The sequence below is a fragment of the Chelonia mydas genome, chromosome 1 (assembly GCF_015237465.2).
Source record: "Chelonia mydas isolate rCheMyd1 chromosome 1, rCheMyd1.pri.v2, whole genome shotgun sequence".
NCBI classification, from domain to species: Eukaryota; Metazoa; Chordata; order Testudines; family Cheloniidae; genus Chelonia; species Chelonia mydas.
Genome location: NC_057849.1, coordinates 48,971,954 through 48,993,774, shown reverse-complemented (window position 1 = coordinate 48,993,774; position 21,821 = coordinate 48,971,954). Strand labels below are relative to the sequence as shown.

Sequence of the window (21,821 nt, the reverse complement as noted above, 5' to 3'; positions counted from 1 at the left end):
ATCCTACATCTCTGTCTCCTTCAGAACTCCACTCTCACTTTCAGTTCCTAATTACATCCCCTCAAGAGCTCCATCTCCAGAAGTGTGCCCTAAGGCAATATAGCACATTCCAATCCTGTTTTCCCATCAAAATAATTTCCCTGTCTACTCTCAGCTAGTTAATACAGCTGTCCAGTGTCCATATGGATGGTGGCTCTTTATATTGACTGACTGAGGATTACATGATAGATTTTCAAAAATAAGTGCCTAAAGTTGGACTTCAAAGTCCCTATTTCCCCTCCTAAATAAGTGACCTGATTCTCAAAAGGGACTTCAACGGGAGTTGATGGGCATTAAGGACTTTTGCAAATGAGGTACTAATTGAAGTGCCCAAATATGAACTTAGGAGTTGAACGTTGGGCACCCATTTTTGAAAATCTTGGCCAACGTGCCTGGCCCAGGTATTTTCAGACCTGATGTACAGAGGTGGGGACATTCTGGAGTCACTCTTTGCAAGTAAAAGATGAAGCACTGTCAGAAACTGAGGTATCACAAGAGGAAGTGTTGAAACAAACTGAACACTTTAATTACAATTAATCATCAAAACTAGATGCTCTTCCTCTAAGAGTTCAAAGATGTTAAGAGTTAAATGGTTGTGCTGCTAAGCAAAAATATACAGTAGAATTAGACTTCAGTACTATATGGGCCAGTGACTGTTGTATCTATTTTTCTAAAAGAAATGCTGTAGGTGTGTAACATACCAGAGTACAATCCAGACTGAGCAGCTGTGTCACCCCTTCTCTCTAACCTGGGGTGCCCTTTACAATGCCTTGCTGCTATAACCTCTAGTCTGGACTGCTCACAAACAGCTCCAGCATGCAAGTCACTGCAAGCTATGTCTCTATGTGTGCTGCAGCCAGCCAGCCAACCACACTTTTGCTCTTACCAGCCTTGGTTATACTGCAGGATGACCCCAGCTCTTAGATTTCCCCCCAGAAATGTATGTCCTGTACTGCCCAAACCTCTCCTGGACAATACAAGTTTATTTGAAGTCAGTTATTGCTTTAATAGAAATAATATACACATAGTTGCCACCCTAAATGGAGTTTCTCAGATATTTCAATCTAAACCCACTGGCTTAGGGGTTTAATAACAAGTTTATTAACTATAGAGAGATTTTAAGCAAGTACAAGTAATGAGGCATAAAAGCCAGAAATGGATATGAGAAAAATAAAGATAAAACACAAGAGGTGCCTAATTTAACAAACTAAGCAAAACTCAAAGCAAAGTTTTCTCACCACATGCTCTCTAGTCTTACTGACCAAACTTCTTAGGTCAGGACCCTGGACCGCTTCTCCAGTTCAGTGGCTGCTTCCTTTGTCTATTTGGGTGCAGTGAATCGACGGACAGAGAGAGAGAGAGGAGGGCTGCCTTGGGGTATTTGTCTCTCCTTTTTATAGTGTCAGTCCCCCTCTTGGAAAACATTTCCACCTGAGATTCAGAAGACAGAGTGTACAGGGAAGGATGTTCCCTGCTGCTTTTTTCCTCATCTGTTAGAGCTTCTTTTGTTTCCCTTCCTGCTTGATGACTCTGTTTACTGCTTACATGCAAATTAAGCAGAGCACACATTCATTTGTTTGAGGCTGGCCTGTTTGCTAACCTCAGTTTGGAACATGTTAAGAATATCATACAGTGGGATCTTATAACTTCACATACAATGTTGCCACACACATTTTATCAGGACCATAATGACCATCAAATTATGAATTTTCAAATGATACCTCACAAGGCATACTTTGTACAAATATTATTACAATAGTGTGTAGAGTGTGGACACATGTACATTCTGTCACAAGATGATTCAGGAATTACAGACCAAAGAACCTTCTATTCATTATCAGGTATATTTGCTGAAACAATTAAAGAGAGCTATCAGACACCTAAATCAGGGTGATAGCTTGGCTATGAAAAAAGAACATTCCTTTCATAAGAATAAACAATAGATATAACCTACTTAGACTTTCCAAAAATGTCTTCTAAAAGCACTCCCAAGAAGCTATGAAGGAAACTAAGGAGTCACAGGGCGAGAAGGGAAGTTTTGGTCATGGAATAGAAACCAGTTAAAAATAGAAAACAAAGTATAAATAAATAGTTTTCAGCATAGAAAATGTTTAATAGTAGGTTGCACAAAAGACCTTTACTAGGACAAGTATTATTTAAATATTAATCACCTTGAAAAAGTAGTGAACAGATGGCAAACACAAGATTTCTTAGCATACTCAAGACTAGGGAGGCTTGTGAGAAGCTTCAGAAGAACCTAACAAAGTTAGGGGATTGGACAACGTGAAAGCAGATGAAATTTCAATTTTGATAAGTGTGAGGTAATGTACAGGAAACATCTGAACTACTCATACACTAATTTCTTAATGAAGTGCTGCCATTTAGGAAAAAAATGTAGGCATCATTTTGGAAAGTTTAATTAAAACAGCTCAGTGAAAACATCTGCTCAATTTGCAGCCTAGTCTAGAAATCAAATAAAATAGCAAGTTACATAAATACTAGAAAATAATGTGGAGAATGTTATAATGCCGTTATATAAGTCAATGGAACTACGCCCCTCTGCCTTTCAATACTGTATTCCATTTAGTCATCTCATCTCACATTGATCTAGGAATATAAAAGGATCAGAGAAAATGAGATGCGTGGAAAGGCTGGAATTACTTCAGTTAAAGAAAGAATGAATCAGAAGTGATGTGATAGGATGCTCAAGGGCGGATCCAAGGAAATGAAGAGGCTGAACGTTTGAGACAAGAGGAACTCTCAGGTGGTGGGGCTGCAGTCTGCACTCATTCGTGTTTCCCCATCTAACAAGGACTGACGGATCAGTCTGGATTTGGAAGCTTTGGTACATGCCTTCAAGAGACACCCTGAGAGAGATCAGTACAGTCAAAGGCAATACTGTTCACACATAAAAAGTGAAATCCTGACCCCAATGAAGTCAATGGGAGTTTTGCCATTGACTTCAATGGAACCATGACTTCACCCAAAGGATGGGATTTTCAAAAGTGCCCAGCATTTCGCCAACTTTGCTCTCATGGAAATCAATGGCAGCAGAGTTAGGCCAATGCTAAGAGCTTCAGTGTTTGCATTATTTACAGGGCCAACATGTATTAGAGGAACCACCCTTTTATTTTCATATTCTGAAGAAAAAATACTGAAAGTTAACTAAAAATGTTCAGCGATCTAGGCAGGAAACTTGGTTACAAGTAATAAGTAAATACATATATTTGTGACCTGTTCTGCTTGAGATCTACTACAGGCCTCTGAGTCAGAGACCATGGAGTCTGCAGGTTTGGGGGTGGGAGAAAGAGAAAATATGATTTCCTCTATTTAAACCCTTCAGCCCCATCCCCCTTCTCCGAGGAAATGGCTGGCTCTTTTTCCTTCCTGTTACCCCATAGGTGAGTTTCAAATTTACCTCAACAATTAAACATTGTGGGTTCTTTCCTTCGCATACCATGTGCATTTTAGCTGGATTCAAAGACCATTCCTCCTTTTACGGGGAGTTATCAAACAACGGCTTCCTTTGGACCACAAATGTAATGGCTCAGTAGCCTGCTCTCTCCTTCTGGTTCAAATGCAGTGTGCTGAGCCATTATACCTTGACTGGTCTTGGGAAGGGAAAGAGAAAAAATGGTAATAACTAATATAATTAGAAAAATTCTGGCTTGAGAGGAAGTGCAAAGCTTTGGAGCAGGGCATATGCTCCTGATAATCATTAGGAAGGCAGTGAGCTTGGGTTTCTTCTTCGAATGCTTGCTCATGTCGATTTGATTCTAGGTGTGTGCGCGCCCACGTGCACAGTCGTCCAAGATTTTTGCCTTAGCAGTATCCACAAGGTCAGCTCTGGCTCCCCCTGGAATGCTTTGCTCATACGTTGGTATACTAGGCGCAGCCGACCCTGCACCCTCTCAGTTCCTTCTTACCGCCTGTGATGGTTGGTCAGAGTGCCTCATCTTGCACTGCAAGAATGTTAGACAATGGGCTGTAAAGAACAGCTATCTTCTTAGTATATAGTTTGTAGGCATTTGGTTAGCCATTAAGTTAAGTGTTAGGTTAGTTTGGTAGTTAGAGTCCCGGCTGGGAGTTCACCCCAGAGCAGGGCATGCCCCGTTCTCTTGGCTTCAAACCATGCTTGTCATTCAACAGTCCGCTACCTATTAGTGACCCCCACAACAGCTGTTTGAAGTGCTTAGGGGAGTCCCACAGAAAGGACAAGTGCAGAATCTGTAAAAACTTTCACCCTAGAACCCAGAAGGAGCGGGATATCCACTTGAGGGCCCTCCTCATGAAGGCTGTGCTTCATGCTGTGTCGGAGACCTCCCGCTTGGACCCCATGCTTGGACCCCCTCGGCATCAGTGCAGATCATGCCACCGGCACCAGGCTCCACCCGGCACCATTCCCCCGGGCCGGTGCCTACGAAGCGGCACCAAAGGGGAAAGGGGCTTTAGTCAAAGGACCTCTGTCAGGCCATGTGCCTGCCCTGGGGCTTCAGGGAGGTCCTGCTGCAGTTGGACCCCTCAGCCCGGCCAAGGATCCGCCTCCGACTCCCAGGAGCAGCAGGGGACCGTGGCTTCTCCTAGGGCCTTGCTGCCCAAAGCGGCCCCAGCGGCTAAGGAACGAACAGTATGACCAGCACCGCAATCACTGCTCCAGGCTCCAGACTCTGCTAAGACCCCAACACCTAAAGGGCAAGCTGGTCATGGGACTGCCCCATAGGACAATGGAGAACCCTTGGTCCCTGGACTGCAGGTGTAGATCCCCCATCTCTGCAGCCTAGGACCCCGGCACTGCACCTTTGGTCTCCAGTCAGAAGGCCCAGGTCACCGACACCACGCTCTCCCCCCCACAAGGCATGGGACACCGTAGTCGAGGCCCTGGTCCCTGTACACCCAGTACTGGCAAGTTTCCTGACAAAAATCACTGCGGCACAGGTCACCTTTGCATAGACGGTCTCCCAGACATCGGTCCTCACCGGTGTGGGATCGCTCCCCATCACGGCACCAGTCTCTGCCTCCCTGGTACCACTCATCAGGCGGACACCGATCCTCACCCTTATCTCACCAGTCACTGACCAGGGTCAGTCAGCAAACTCAGTCCTCGACGGCCCCGCCTTGGTCACCGGAAGGGCAATGGGCGGAGTCAGACTGGGATTTCATAGAATATCAGGGTTGAAAGGGACCTCAGGAGGTCATCTAGTCCAACCCCCTGCTCAAAGCAGGACCAATACCTAATTTTTGCCCCAGATCGCTAAATGGCCCCCTTGAGGATTGAATTCACAACCCTCGGTTTAGCAGGCCAATGCTCAAAGCACTGAGCTATCCCTCCCCCCCAAAATAAGACCAAGGTTTCTTTGCTCTCTACAGGAAGGAAGTAGTTTTTCATCCCAGATGGGACTTGAACCCACTATCTCTGGCTTCAGAAGCCAATGCCTTATCCATTAGGCCACTGGGGCACTATATTTCAGCCCCTCACCAAGGAGGGGTGATTCGCTGCCAATCTGTGAGACTCATACGGTATCTGCAGTGGTGGCGTGGCAGCAGGGACAGTGGCCCGCTCAGTGGCCATACTGGAACCAGTGGGGCGTAACCGTAATGCAGGTCTTATATTCCCTCCAGTCTTCCCTGAGTGCCTTGGACAAGCCGCCTCTGGCACCGGCGTCAGAACACGGTACCGAATCCGACATGGAGGCAGCACAGCAGGCTCCAACACCTAAGGAGCCGTCCTCAAAGGAAGGGGAACCCGTCCCTCCCCCGGCAGTGCAGTCGTTGTCTCTGGATGAAGCGGTGGCTGGTCCTTCCCAAATGGGCAGCCCCCCGATGACTTCAAGGAGCACCAGGCTCTCCTTAAAAGAGTGGCTACCAATTTGAACTTAAAAATTGAGGAGTTCGCGGAGGAGTCCGACGACCTCTTTAATGTTATATCCTCCTCCACCCCAGCCTGGGTTGTGCTGCCCGTCCACCCAGGGGTCCTTCAGATCGCCAAATCGCTGTGGCAGACCACCTCTTCCATTTAACCTACTTCTAAGAAGGTGGAAAAGAAGTATTACGTCCCTGCAAAAGGGTTCAAATATTTGTACACACGCCCTCCAGCAGCGTTACTGGTCGTGTCCGTTGTTAATGAAAGGGACAGGCAGGGCCAAGTCAGTGGCACCCTAAGAACAAAAGGCACCAACAGGCTGGATTTGTTTGGCAGAAAAGTTTATGCGATGGCCAGCCTGCAATTTCGGGTGTCTAACCACGAGGCCCTGTTAGGCAGGTATAATTGTAACCTGTGGGACTCCCTTAACAAATTCAATGGGGGCCCTCCCACATGAGCGGCCCAGGAGTTCACTGCTTTAGTGGACGAAGGCACAGCGGTGGCGAGAGGGCCCTCCAAATGGCCTGGGACACTACAGACTCAGCAGCCAGGGTGGTCGCCTCTGCAGTGGCCATGAGGAGCAGATCCCAGGAGATGCAGTCCACTATTCAGGACCTCCCATTTGAGGGAGTGGGGCTCTTCTCTGAGCTCATGGACTTGAGACTCCACGGCCTTAAAGACTCCTGTGCCACTCTCTGCTCCTTGGGCCTCCATACTCCTCAACAGGCCAGGAAGCTGTTCCGCAATCCGCCTCCACAGTCTAGGTCAGGATTTGATAGAGTAGATAGAATATCCCAGGCCGGGGTTCCAAACACACCCCTGGAACCCCGACCTGGGATATTCTATCTACTACCCAAGATCCATAAACCTGGAAATCCTGGGCGCCCCATCATCTCAGGCATTGGCACCCTGATAGCAGGATTGTCTGGCTATGTAGACTCTCTCCTCAGGCCCTACGCTACCAACACTCCCAGCTACCTTCGAGACACCACTGACTTCCTGAGGAAACTACAATCCATCGGTGATTTTCCTGATAACACCATCCTGGCCACTACGGATGTAGAAGCTCTCTACACCAACATTCCACACAAAGACGGACTACAAGCCGTCAAGAACACTATCCCCGATAATGTCACGGCTAACCTGGTGGCTGAACTTTGTGACTTTCTCCTTACCCATCACTATTTTACATTTGGGGACAATGTATACCTTCAAATCAGTGGCACTGCTATGGGTACCCGCATGGCCCCACAGTATGCCAACATTTTTATGGCTGACTTAGAACAACGCTTCCTCAGCTCTTGTCCCCTAACGCCCCTACTCTACTAGCGCTATAGTGATGACATCTTCATAATCTGGACCCATGGAAAAGAAGCCCTTGAGGAATTCCACCATAATTTCAACAATTTCTATCCCACCATCAACCTCAGCCTGGTCCAGTCCACAGAAGAGATCCACTTCCTGGACACTACAGTGCTAATAAACGATGGTCACATAAACACCACCCTATACCGGAAACCTACTGACCGCTATTCCTACCTACATGCCTCCAGCTTTCACCTGACCACACCACACGATCCATTGTCTACAGCCAAGCTCTGCGATACAACCGCATTTGTTCCAACCCCTCAAACAGAGACAAACACCTACAAGATCTCTGTCAAGCATTCTTACAACTACAATACCCACCTGCGGAAGTGAAGAAACAGATTGATAGAGCCAGAAGAGTTCCCAGAAGTCACCTACTACAGGACAGGCCTAACAAAGAGAATAACAGAACGCCACTAGCTGTCACCTTCAGCCCCCAACTAAAACCCCTCCAACGCATTATCAAGGATCTACAACCTATCCTGAAGGATGACCCAACACTCTCACAAATCTTGGGAGACAGGCCAGTCCTTGCCTACAGACAGCCCCCCAACCTGAAGCGAATAAACACCAGCAACCACATACCACACAACAGAACCACTAACCCAGGAACCTATCCTTGCAACAAAGCCCGTTGCCAACTGTGCCCACATATCTATTCAGGGGACACCATCACAGGGCCTAATAACATCAGCCACACTATCAGAGGCTCGTTCACCTGCACATCTACCAATGTGATATATGCCATCATGTGCCAGCAATGCCCCTCTGCCATGTACATTGGTCAAACTGGACAGTCTCTACGTAAAAGAATAAATGGACACAAATCAGATGTCAAGAATTATAACATTCATAAATCACTCGGAGAACACTTCAGTCTCTCTGGTCACGCGATTACAGACATGAAAGTTGTGATATTACAACAGAAAAACTTCAAAACCAGACTCCAGCGAGAGACTGTTGAATTGGAATTCATTTGCAAATTGGATACAATTAACTTAGGCTTGAATAGAGACTGGGAGTGGCTAAGTCATTATGCAAGGTAACCTATTTCCCCTTGTTTTTTCCTACCCACCCACCCCCCTGTTCCTCAGACGTTTGTGTTAAACCCTGGCTTTGTGCTGGAAACGGCCCACCTTGATTATCACACACATTGTAAGGAGAGTGATCACTTTGGATAGGCTATTGCCAGCAGGAGAGTGGGGTGGGGGGAGAGAAAACCTTTTGTAGTGATAAACACCCATTTTTTCATGGTTTGTATGTATAAAAACATCATCAGTATTTTCCACAGTATGCATCCGATAAAGTGAGCTGTAGCTCACGAAAGCTTATGCTCAAATAAATTGGTTAGTCTCTAAGGTGCCACAAGTACTCCTTTTCTTTTTGTGAATACAGACTAACACGGCTGTTACTCTGAAACCTATCTTCAGGTTACACCCTCTCCCACAACTTCCCCCTGGTGCGCTTGACTTAGGCCAGCCTTAGTATGGTCCTCACTGCTGTTGCTCTTAGGAATTGTTCAGCCTGCATTGAAAAATATTATTTTCAATCCCTAGAGAGAGAGTGAACACAAGTATTTTACAGCTTTCATGGCTGAAGACTGATGTCATGTGAATATAAAGGCAATGCCAACAAAACGTTGCCAATACCAATGAAGTCCTGCAAAAGGAAAATAGCCATTTTTGCCCCCTACATTCCTCCTCACCCACGCACCAGACACCCAAAATTTCAGATTATATGTATGAGCCTACAACAAAATTATGATCTGCTTCAGTGATTTCACTTCTAACATTGAAATAATTTTATATTTAATGTGGTTACACAGTAACATGTCCATGAATTTATAAAATGTATTATCATACATGCCTCTAATATACCCCAGAGCCTAACACTCTGCCAGTATCTATGTAATATATACCTGTTCCCCAGAAATTTGACCTTGAATGAGACTATCTGTGTGTGTGTGTGTGTGTTTGTGTGTGTCCCATTCCCTGAACACACATGCACAAGGTAAAGAAAACATATATAAAATAAAGATGAAGAAGCATGAGTTTTACTGTCACAAACATGTTTAATGTTTCAGTTCGCAATTATTTTTGCTTTTGTTGGCTTTCACCTGACATGCTGATAGATAGCGATTGCTGGACCAAGATAGCGATTTCTGGACTAATATCTGACTTCTCCTAGCAAACTTTTTTCCCCTTAATTCTTCTGTCATGGTCTCAAGGACAGGCTTGCATGTTTGTATGTCATTCAGCTAAAAAGTTAAACATGCAGCATGAGTCACAGTAAACCATTCTCTACTAAACCTTAAAAAATAAGACTGCAGTTGTTATTGCTGACTTGTTAATATAACACAGACATGGACATTTCCTGGTTACTGTAAACAGTGAAATGCTTTTGGAGTTAATGGAATACAGGTGCTGTTTGACGCTACCAAAATGTTCTCACAGAAACAGACATATTTTTGGATGGAAAGAATTGTAGATTGACCTAATCCCACCTCTTCTTCACAGCATGAATATCCTGTTTCTCAGTGGGACTAGACGGATATGTTAAATGTCACCAAATAAGCATCCATCATGCTAGCAGGAACTGCTGTAACACTTAGCCTGCTAAACCATATTGTGCTGTGATCCCAGATATCACAGATGAAGCTGGTTCAGAACTTGCCTGGGAAACCTACATGAAGTGGTTGCAGGACATTATGTTGGTAATTCAGTAGATGCCAGTCTTCACTTTGAATCTCTATTGAATCAATGTGTAACTTGCTGATAGGGGTTTCTGTACAGCTGGAGCACAGATGAAACAAAACAATTTTAATGTAGTCAGTAAGGGTCCTATAGTACTTTATATTAGTAGGGATGTTAGCTTGGGTGTTGGCCAAATTCCAACTCTGGTAATTATACTAATATGCCCTCTGCTGTTGCAGTTGGGTTCCTCACTTTTCATCCTAAAATGTTACGTAGTGTTGCTTTGAGCTGTTAAACTTCTGCCATACTCCTCCACAGACATGGCTGCATTTGAGTGTTGGTTGAAGTGATTCCTGTGCAATGTGTACTTTGGGATGAAACGTGCTCTGTAAATGTCCATAATTTGTAAAATGTAATTATTTGGCAGACATTTCCATCAGTCAGTACCCTGATTACTGGACAAGAGTGTGTGTGTGTCTGAGAGAGGTTCTTAAATTTGCAACTAAACCAAGTTGGGCTGCAGCTGAACTGTACAGTTGGAACCTGTTGTTGGCAATGGATATGTATTGTAGAGTAGACCAGGATACATGAGGGTTACCAAAAAACTCCTGGTGGCAAACAAACTCCTGATGACTCTGAACTAGTGTCCAGACAACTGATTGTTACAATGCCAGTGGCATTGGGGTGAAAAATCCCAGTTTAGATAAAGCCCCAATGTGTTATTAATAAAGTTGCAAAAAAGGGAGATGTAATTTAATATAGCTTGTTTTTGTTAGGCAACTAACAGAGAATAAATGAAGTCAAGAAGCCGGAATGGAAAGGAGAGAGTCAGGTATGAGTTGCAGACGACTTTCCATGCTGACACATTTCTCATTTCAAGATAACTGCTAATTTTTTCAAGAATATTAAGCACATCAAATTTGCAAACTACTTAATGCATTTTTCAAGGATACCAATCCCCATAACCAAAGTACAAGTATCACTGTCTCACCCTTATATAAAAACTCCACTTTAGTGACAAGCACATGTGAAATATATTTCACCTTTCCAGACAATTGCCCAGTCACTGAAGGATGGATTCTTCCTTCCCCATCCCCAGGCCTTTTTATACCTGCACTGTACAGCATACAAGAGCATCGCAGAGGGCATTTGAACAAAGAAAGTGAGACATATTTTAGAAAGTTGAGAGCTTTTAAGGAAATCGTTCATTTTGTCTGTTCCTTTTCCTCTGATAACTGATGGGGACTGACAGGTTCACAATGATTGCTGTGCTGAGGATGTTCAGGGAAGATTTCAATTTACCTTGAGGTGTCAGGCTTGCTTTCCAGTATCCATTCACATTGTTCTATATGGTTAAAATATTATCCATCCAATAATCTTCCCCTGAAGTTCACCATCCTACCTCTTTTCTCAGTCATTGTGGACAACACTCAGGCCTATAACCTGCGTATCACTTTCACCTCACACCTTTCTCTAGGTCCTCCTATCCAGACTGCATCTAAATCTTGCCAATTCTTTTTGCTTAACATCTCTAAGATAGAGCCCTTCTTGTCCATTCACATAACTAAAACTAGAACTGGCCAGAAGCTGCAGTTCCTGTTGTGTGGGGAATTCTGGAGGGGATACAAAAAAAGTTCTAAAACAGAATGAAAAACACAATTTAGCTATTTCCCACAGAATGGGAAATCTGAAGTTTTTGTTTAGGAAAAAGTCAAAATGACATTTTGTTCCAACCTGTTGGAAAGTTGCTGAGCTGGGAAGCCTGAGAGCTTGGGAGGTGAGGCTTCTGGGGAGCCTGAAAGCTAGAGAGAGCCAGGGAGCTGGGAACAATTTTCTAGAAAAATTGAAATTTTTCCATGGACAGTTTTCATTTTGCAAGAAGTGACTTTTCTGTCAGAAAATCATTACAGTCTGGTCCTGCTCATATCCATTCAGAATGCTGCTGCAAAGATCATTTTCTGAGCCCGTCACTTTGATCCTGTCACCCCTCTCTTTGCATCCCTCTACTGGTTCCCTCTTCTTTGTCACATCAAACACAAGCTGCTACTTCAGTTTTAAGACCCTTCATGTCTTATCCTCAACCTATTTACCATCTCTCATTTACTATCTAATTTAATATAGAAATGAAGAAAATAAATTCTCAAATTGCCTACACACCAATACTAGGAGCCTGGGTAACAAATGAGGAATTGGAATTGCTCATTTATGAGCCTAAATTTGATCTAGTTGTTATTACTGAAACCTGATGGGATGGTTTGCACAACTGGCATGTTAAAATCAATGGTTCTAACCTATTTAGGAAGGATTGAATGTGCAAAAGGGGAGGAAAGTGGCACTCTGTCAAAAATGGCATTACCTGTTTCCAAGACATTGATAACTTGGAAGAAAATGACCTTGAATGCTTATGGATCAATGTCCTAACAGATTAAATCACAAGATGGGGTATACACACCACCAAATAACACTAGGGAACAGGATGACACCCTCCTTATATACCTCTCTATAATGTGTAGGAAAAAAAGCTGTATAATCATGGGATACTTCAATTTGAGTGACATATAATGGACATCTTATGCTGCCTGTACTAAAACATCCTTGGACTGTCTAAACATTATGGATGACAATTTCCTAACTCAGAAAGTATTGCAGCCAACATGGAGGAATTCTTTATTAGACCTTGTCCTCACAGAAAAAGAGGAACAGATCACAAAACTACAATGTAATGATAGCTTAGGTACAGGTGGTCATGACTTGATCACATTTATAATGTGGAAGCAGAATAAAGTCCAGACCAGTAATATATAAAACAATATACACATGGGGATTTAAAGGGATAGTTTCAAAAGATGAAAACAGTTATGATCCAAATCATCTGGAGGAAGAATTTAAATAGAAAAATATGAACGATAATTGGGAATCATTTAAGAACATCTTACTGGATGCTTCAAAAGCCACAATCAAGGAAGAAGGCTGTACTAGTTTTAAAAGCTACTTGATTTATAGGGGAAGTGAAGACAGCTATAAAAATATATAACAAGTGGAATAAAGGGGAAGCTGATAGTAATTAATATAAACCAGAAGTAGGAATTGCAGAAAATTGATAAGGGAAGCAAAAGGACACAAGGAGAAATCTATGGCCAGCACAGTTAAGGACAATAAGGAATTTTTTAAATATATCAGTAACAAAAAGAATCCTGACAATGGTATTGGTCCATTACTAGATAGAAATGGTAGAATTATTAATAATAATGCAGAAAAGGCAGAAGTGTTCAATAAATATTTCTATTCTGTATTTGGGGGGGAAAAACAGATACAGTCTCATCATATGGTGATAACATTCTTTCCATTCCACTAGTCTCTCTGGAGGATGTTAAACAGAAGCTACTAAAGTTAGACATTTTAAAATCAGAAGGTCCAGATAATTTGCATTCAAGTGTTTTAAACTAGCTAGCTGAGGCACTCATTAGACCATTAATGTTGATTTTCAATAGGTCTTGCAGCACTGCGGAAATTCCAGAAGACTGGAAAAAGGCTAATGCTGTCAGAATTTTTTAAAAGGGTATACGGGATTACCTGAATAATTATATGCTTATTGCCTGACGTCGATCCCAGACAAGATAACGCATCAGCTGATACAGGACTCAATTAATAATGAATTAAAGGAGGGTAATGTAATTAATGAAAATCAACATGATTATGAAAACAAATCCTGTCAAGTAACTTGACTTTTTTTTTTTTTGAGATTACAAATTTGGTTGATAAAGGTAATAGTGTTGATGTAATATACTTTGACTTCTGTAAGATGTTTAACTTGATAGCCCATGATATTTTGATTTAAAAATATGATATAAAATTAACATGGCATACATTAAATGGATTAAAAACCAGCTAAATAAAAGATCTCAAAATGTAATTGTAAACAGGGAATTTTCATCAGGTGGGTGTGCTTCCAATGGAGTCCTGCAAGATTTGGTTCTTGGCCCTATGCTGTTTAACATTATTATCAATGACCTGAAAGAAAACACAAAACCATCACTGAGAAATTGGAAGAGTGGTAAATAATGAAGAGGACAGGTCACTGATTCCGAGCAATTTGGATTCAAGCAAACATAATGGGTTTTAATACTGTTAAATGTAAAGGTATACATATAGGGACAAAGAATGTAGGGCAGACTTGCAGGATGGGGGACATCATCCTGGAAAACAGTAACAATGAAAAAGATTCGGGGGTCATAGTGTATAATCAACTGAACATGAGCTCCCAGTGGGACACTGTGGCCACAAGAGCTAATGAGATCCCGAAATACATAAAAATGAGAATGTCAGGGAGGAATAGTGAGATTATGTTACCTCTGTATTTGACGCTGGTGCAACTGCTGCTGGAATATTGTGTTCTGTTTGTGTGCTCACAGTTCAAGAAGGGTATTGATAAATTGTAGAGGGTTCAGAGAAGAGCCATGAGAATGATTAAAGATTTAAAAAAATGCCTTGTACTGATAGACACAAGGATCTCAATTTATTTATCTTAAAAATAAGGTTAAGAGTGACTTGATTACAGTCTGTAAGTGCCTACATGGGGAACAAATATTTAATAATGGGCTCATCAATCTAGCAGAGAAAGTTACAACATGATCCAATGACTGGAAGCTGAAGCTAGACAAATTCAGACTGGAAATAAGGTATACATTTTTAACAGTGAGGGTAACTAACCACCGGAACAATTTACCCAGGGTCGTGGTGGATTCACCATCACAGACAATTTTTCAATCAAGACTGGATGTTTGTTTAAAAGATCTGCTCTAGGAAATATTTTGGGGAAGTTCTAGGGCCAGTGTACAGAGGTCAAACTAGATTGTCACAGTGGCTCTGGACTTGGAATCTGTGAAGCTCCCACTTCTAGTCGGCCCCTGATCCCAGCCTCTATCACCCAGTCATTAGGATGAAGTTGCTTGTCTGAATTTTTTTTCCCATGCTGCCTTTCACATGTGGGAGGTTCTCCCTGTGAACATCCGCAAAGCTACCTCATCATGCTCCTTTAGATTCCTCTTTACAGCTCTCCTTTGTTGCCATGCCTACAAGAAATTTGACAATGGTTAAGCCACTGGTGTGTTGAGACCACTGCCTGTCATGCTGACCAGTATTGTCTTATTGTTTCCTTGTGCTCCCTTGTAGTGGAACTGGTGAATTTTGGGGCAAGGAGGGCATAGCAGAAAAAATTATGCCCACTTGCCCCCAGGGGACCACCCACACATCCAAACATGGAGAAGGGGAGGATCAGCCCTTGGAAAGTTGCCCTCCTATGCTGCCAAGGGCCTTTAATTACATTGGCAGCCAGTCCTGGGCCAGCCTGGACCTCCTTCGTATGATCCTCATCCTCTTCTCCTTCTGTTGCGTTTTCTCTTACTACCACCACCTCCTCCTCTTGCTCTGCCTGGCAAGGCCTCCTCCAGCAGCTTCTTCACCTTCACTGCAGCACGGAATTGCACAGTCTCAGACAGCTGAGCCCAAGAGAAGGAGAGAGAGTCTGCCACTCAAGCCAGTCCTAGCGGCTCTGCAGATACCGCAGCATGGGGCTTGGGCAATGAATCCAAAACCCCACTTAAAATCACCTCTTGTGATCTTGGAAATCATAACTGCATTTGCCACGGGGGTGGTGGAAAGAAACGCTCTGCCACTAAATACAAATCACAAACATAGCAAATTTACTGTGTTTTTGGTCAATATTTAGTTACACACACACCAGTGGGGGGCAAGCAGTAGAAAGTAGGAAGGTTTTGGGTGGGCAAGAGTAGCATGATGGAGGGAGAATGCAAAGGGAATAAGTTGATGAGTGGGTAGAAAAGTGTAAAATAAATGTTGATTTTATTTTGGAAGGGCGGTACCCCAACACCCTGTATACATTAGCCGCCACTGCTATCTTATATGTCTGTGCCTATCTGTTGTCTCTTCTCTGGTACTTAGATTGTAAGGTCTTTGGGACAGGGACCATCTTTTTGTTCTGTGTTTGTACAGCACCTAGCACAGTGGAGCTCTAGTCCATGGTGAGGGCTCCTAGGCTCTATAGTAATACAAATTAATAATAGTAACTGGATTCTATACCTGCACTTACAGTGTGGTCATTATGAAGGAGAGTCCTGCACTATTCTTTTATGCTAGTGGTACACGTACCCCTAGGGACAAGCAGAGGTCTTCCGGGGGAACATCAACTCATCTGGATATTTGTCTAGTTTTACAGCAGGTTACTTAAAAAGCAATAGCAAAGTCAGTACAAACTAAAATTTCATACAATGACTTGTTTATACTGCTCTATATACTATACGCTGAAATGTAAGTATAATATTTATATTCCAATTGATTTATTTTAAAACTATGGTAAAAATGAGAAAGTAAGCATTTTTTTCAGTAATAGTGTGCTGTGACACTTTTGTATTTTTATGCCTGATTTTGTAAGCAAGTAGTTGTTAAGTGAGGTGAAACTTGGGGTTATGCAATACAAATCAGACTCCTGAAAGGAGTACAGTAGTCTGGAAAGGCTGAGAGCCACTGTTTCATGCCATATACAGAAGAATATCTTTATTTCCCAGAGGGAAAAGAGTTGGAATGAGGGAGATGGAGCCTTGCAAAAGAGTTAGTGTGACACTGAAGTGCTCCACTTCTGAACAAATGTAAAGCCAATTATACCACCTGTGATACAGCATGGCCAGAGGGCAGCAGGAGAGTGTGTTTTTTTTTTTTTTTTTTTTTTTGAAACAGAAAAGAAATTTATTTGTAACAATTACAGAAATTACAAAAAGATAAAGAAAAACTTAGCAACAAAACAACGCAATCAGAAGGTATAACACAACAGCTTTCAGGAGGGAGAGGTGTTCAGGTTAGCCCAGGCCCAGAGCGGGGGGGCTTCCTCGACACTCGTGGTCTTCCACCCTCCTGAGTTACCTGGTGGCCTAGAGCGGGGGGGCTTCCTGCAGCAGGAGAGTGTTAGAAGGGAGCCTTATTCCCTGTAGAGGGAAGAAAGTTTGCTATAAATTAATTAAAGCACCTGAAGCCAGTCACATGATTAAAAACCCCCTGCTTCAATCAGACAAGAGGAGGAGTTGAAGCAGAGTGGGTTGGTGTTGGAGCAGAGAGCAGTTTGGAGGGAAGCAGAGGAGAGTTTGGAGAAGTGCTGCGGTGGGCTAAGAAGACTAAGACCCTAGGTAAAGGGACACCTGGTTTGTGCAGAGGGAGGGCAGGAAGCCCCACAAGCTGAAGGGCAGGAGAGGGAAGTAGCCCAGGGGAAGGAACTGCTAGTTCTAGTGGTTTACCACTATCCCTAGGGCCCCTGGGCTGGAGTAGAGGGCGGGCCCAGGTCCCGCCCTCTCCACTCGCCTCCTCTAGGACACTAGTGGGGCAGTTAATACCCCAGTTCAGGGGCAAGAAATGGTGCCTTGAACCCCCGCCCAAGAAGAAAAAGTGTGAGACCCGTCATAGTTGTGCTGGCAATTTGCCACACACCTTACTCGAGTTGAATAGTGCTTTACTTTGCAAGTAGTCCCCTTTATCTCAAAGAGGCAATGTGTAGAATGAGATTAATCACTGTGAGCAAGGGTGACAGAATTTGGCCCTTAATTGGTGAAAATCAGCAGATTGGGGATTTTCTTTACTCAGCTGTTGGCAGAACTGAATTATAGAATTGTAGGACTGGAAGGGACCTCAAGAGGTCGTTTAGTCCAATCCCCTGCACTCATGGAAGGACTAAGCATTATCTAGACAATCCCTAACAGATGTTTGTCTAACCTGCTCTTAAAAATTCCCAATGATGGAGTTTCCACAATCACCCTAGGCAATTTATTCCAGTGCTTAACCACCCTGACAGTTAGGAAGTTTTTCCTAATGTCCAACCTAAACTGCCCTTGCTGCAATTTAAGCCCCATTGCCTCTTCTATCCTCAGAGGTTAAGGAGAACAATTTTTTACCTCTTTACTGTAACAACCTTTTACGTATTTGAAAACTGTTACCATGTCTCATCTCAGTCTTCTCTTCTCCGACTAAACAAACTCAATTTTTTCAAAAAGAAAAGGAGTACTTGTGGCACCTTAGAGACTAACCAATTTATTTGAGCATAAGCTTTCGTGAGTTACAGCTCACTGCATCCGATGAACTGAGCTGTAGCTCACGAAAGCTTATGCTCAAATAAATTGGTTAGTCTCTAAGGTGCCACAAGTACTCCTTTTTTTTTTTTGCGAATACAGACTAACACGGCTGTTACTCTGAAACCTGTCAAATTTTTCAATCTTCCTGTAGTAAGAGGAGGCCCTGAAACATAAATTCTTGTATCAGAGGCCCAGTCTGAGGCCTGAAGCCTGAACCAAAGTACTTCCAGGCAGTGATAAGCAAAGCTGGGCTGTGAGCCAGAGGCAGGTCCCACTCACAGAAGTTGGCAAGAAAAGGTTGTTAGAAGCGCACGCGCACACACACACACGCGCTAATGAGAGGAACTTGTGCCAAGACGGCAGCAGAATACTCAACAGACATAACAAGGAACAGGCAGGTGCATCTTAAAGACAGGGTCAAAAGGACAACGTGATGGATAGATTCGTTTGAACTATGATGAATAATCTGTCCTGCAACGGTATAAAAGTAGGTCCCAGAGTGCATAGCTTTGTCCAGCTTAGGGGGCAGTGGAGTGTCCCGCCACGAACTGAGCTGTGTCCAGGGAGCACAAATTCATAGTATGCCCTGTAGAGTCTATAGGGAACTATTACTGTGCTTCGTTTGACAATAAACCTGGCTCAGGTTCCTTCGTACCTTACTAGAGTCTGTGTTTTTTGGGGGTTCTCTCGGGGTCTGCTGTGTTAGCTATCTGCGCAGAGCTGGGGAAGCACACAGAGGGAACACGCACGCAGCTGACTGTTATCATCATCAAACGAGTGGAGCACCACACCGGTAGCTACCGACAACACTTCCGTCACAGGTCATGTTTTCTAGACCTTTAATAATTTTCTTTTGCTCTCTCTGGACTTTCTCCTATTTGTCCACATCTTTCCTGAAATGTAGCACCCAGAACTGGACAAATACTTCAGTTGATACCTAATCAGCTCGAAGTAGAGTGGAAGAATTACTTTTTGTGCCTTGCTTACAACACTCCTGCTAATACATCCCAGAATGATTTTTCCTTTTTTTGCAACAGTGTAACACTGATTCATATGTAGCTTGTGATCTACTATGACCCCCAGATCCCTTTCTCCAGTACTCCTTCCTATGCAGTCATTTCCTATTTTAATGTGTGCAACCAATTGTTCCTTCCTAAGTAGAGTACTTTGCATTTGTCCTTATTGAATTCCATCCTGTTTACTTCAGACCATCTTTCCAGTTTGATCTCAGATCGTTTTGAATTTTAATCCTATCTTCCAAAGCACATGCAACCTCTCCCAACTTGGTAATGTCCACAAACTTTATAAGTGTACTCTCTAGCCATTATCTAAATAATTGATGGTATTGAACAGAACCGATCCCTGCGGAACCCCATTCAATATGCCCTTCCAGCTTGACTGTGAACCACTGATGATTTCTCTCTGGGAATGATTTTCCAACCAGTTATGCACACACCTTATAGTGGCTCTATCTAGGTTGTATTTCTCTAGGTTGTTCATAAGAAGATCATGTGAGACTATCAAAAAGTCAATCTACTGCTTTCCCCCATCCACAAGGCTTGTTACCCTGTCAAAGAAAGCTATTAGGTTGGTTTGACACAATTGAAGTGATCCTTTTCCAGAGCTTTGAAAGGTGAAATGGAAAGAGATGGAGATATAGGTGCTAATCTCCAGGTCCAAAGGGCAAGAGAAGCTGTTTCATAGCTGACATGTATCAGCTGGCTCCCTCCCATAAAAACTACCTTAAAAATTTGGTAGAAATGTTTCAGCTTCTATGTGAGTGCATATGTGAATAACAAGCAAGGAGAGGATACCGGGGAACAAGCTGGGCCATTTAGTCATTGCAACAATGACTCATGTCTTTCTTTGTTCAAATGACTTGTTTAGATGTAGACCCACACTATAAAAGAGGTCAGCTATCCATGAGCTCTCTGCACCTTTGATGTAACCTAAAAATACCAAAAAAGCCATATGCAAACATAACTAAAGTTCAGCAACAAAATTCACTACAATGCGCCGTCAGCAACCCAGTTACCTCAAAAGCTTCTATCCAGTTCTCCCTCCAACAATTTAAAAAGCTTCAGTGTTCTACACCCAACTCCCCTCCCCCATAATGTCAGCATACTGTAAACTGGCAGTACACCAGTAGTAACAGCTGAGCCTTTGGAGGATCTATGCTTTCATGATCATTTACTAGGAATTGATTTTTCTCCACTGCTTTCTTATTTCATACTAAAACAATACAAAAGTAAACAAGTGGGTGCTGTATCCCCAGGGTGTTATAATTGTAACTCTGTATCTGATGTATTTTCCCCTATAAAAATCGATCCTATTCTATAAATAAATTTTAAAGTGGTTATTCAACTACAAATCTTGGGTAACTGGTAATAACAAAACAGGAGATGAAAGAGAAAAAGCAGCTTTACTTTTGTTTTGTTCTATCAGAAACTTGCAAATAGCAAGCCGAAGTTTTATCATATTTTTCCACTCCTTGGACCTGAACTTACTGTCAGTGAGAGTTTTGCCATTGACTTCAGTTTGAGCTGCATCAGGCCCCATAACAGAAACTGTAACTTTTTTTTTTAAATTAAAGAATACTCTTAGTTTGAGGGCAGATTATCATCTCATGCTAATTATCCTGGCATCTAGTTACCATGGTGATTGGGGGTACTATAAATAGCTATATACCTAAATTAGATCTTTTGTGCCACAATAACAGCAGAACAGAGCTGCAGTTATAGCATGGTTCTTCTCCCAACCTTTTACATGCCAAGGGTGAAGACTGACTAGAAGTTTAAAAAAAAATGAAATAGTTTTCATTCCTGCATATGTTTCATTAGCAATAAGCAAAGCCAAATCACTGTGTACTAGTGCAATGTACTCTAGGGGCAGCTGGGAATTTTCTCCTTTTCTGCTCATCATGTACTTTTATTGAATAACCAGAAATTAAACCATTTTGGAATGACTAGTACCAAGCAGCTTAAATGCTGAATCAGTGGAAAACGTGCCCCTTTTTCTCTGGCTAGGTTATCTAGCTTGTTTTGGAAAATGAAAAGTATTTTATGCTGTAGACACAGAAGCATTGATCTGTTGTCTACTCATTCATTCTAATATCTACTGCTGAAAATTAAGAAGGTGGTGAACCAAAAATTTACCTCCTACTCATGTTTACTAAAATCATAACAGGAAGTGGGGAAAAATGTAGACATATGAATTGTCAGTTACAAATGCACTTTTTGGAGCATCTTGGAGCATGCTTGCAGTATTCTTGCCAGCAAGTTAAAGAAGTATGGGCTGGATGAATAGACTCTAAGGTGGATAGAAAGCTGGCTAGATTGTTGGGCTCAACGGGTAGTGATCAATGGCTCCATGTCTAGTTGGCAGCCGGTATCAAGTGGAGTGCCCCAAGGGTCGGTCCTTGGGCCGGTTTTGTTCAATATCTTCATAAATGATCTGGAAGATGGTGTGGATTGCACCCTCAGCAAGTTTGCAGATGACACTAAACTGGGAGGAGAGGTAGATACGCTGGAGGGTAGGGATAGGATACAGAGGGACCTGGACAAATGAGAGGATTGGGCCAAAAGAAATCTGATGAGGTTCAACAAGGACAAGTGCAGAGTCCTGCACTTAGGACGGAAGAATCCCATGCACCGCTACAGACTAGGGACCGAATGGCTTGGCAGCAGTTCTGCAGAAAAGGACCTAGGGGTTACAGTGGACGAGAAGCTG

At 42.9% G+C, this 21,821-nt stretch overlaps 1 protein-coding gene and 1 non-coding gene across 10 annotated transcripts in view; one reads left to right on the top strand and one right to left on the bottom strand.

The window, feature by feature from the left end:
- Positions 1-21,821, top strand: part of STARD13 (StAR related lipid transfer domain containing 13) — a 492,723-nt gene that overhangs the window by 240,871 nt on the left and 230,031 nt on the right. The window lies entirely within an intron of this gene.
- Positions 5,423-5,495, bottom strand: TRNAQ-CUG. Its single transcript has one exon. It is a non-coding gene; the product is annotated as a tRNA-Gln (tRNA).